This window comes from Sinocyclocheilus rhinocerous, unplaced genomic scaffold (genome assembly GCF_001515625.1).
Source record: "Sinocyclocheilus rhinocerous isolate Xijiao unplaced genomic scaffold, SAMN03320098_v1.1 scaffold2194, whole genome shotgun sequence".
In the NCBI taxonomy this organism is placed as follows: domain Eukaryota; kingdom Metazoa; phylum Chordata; class Actinopteri; order Cypriniformes; family Cyprinidae; genus Sinocyclocheilus; species Sinocyclocheilus rhinocerous.
This window is the reverse complement of record NW_015652304.1, coordinates 530,714-530,952: the sequence shown is the minus strand read 5'-3', so window position 1 is coordinate 530,952 and position 239 is coordinate 530,714.

The following is a 239-nucleotide window of genomic DNA, read 5'->3' as shown; positions in this document are numbered from 1 at the left end:
AGTGCAAAAAACTTAAATAGCTAATTCAATGAATGTTTAAATGTTTGATTGCTTGAACCCATGCTGTCATTAAAGTGGTCCTAATTATATTTAATTGTTTAAAAAAGGTTATCTGTTCTCTGAAGGCTGTGTATATGCGTGCTCACTATGAGGTTTGATAGCACCAGTGTGTCTATATATAACATCCATCTGTTGAGAGCTGTATGGATGCAGCCTTAAAAAATGGATTATGCATAACG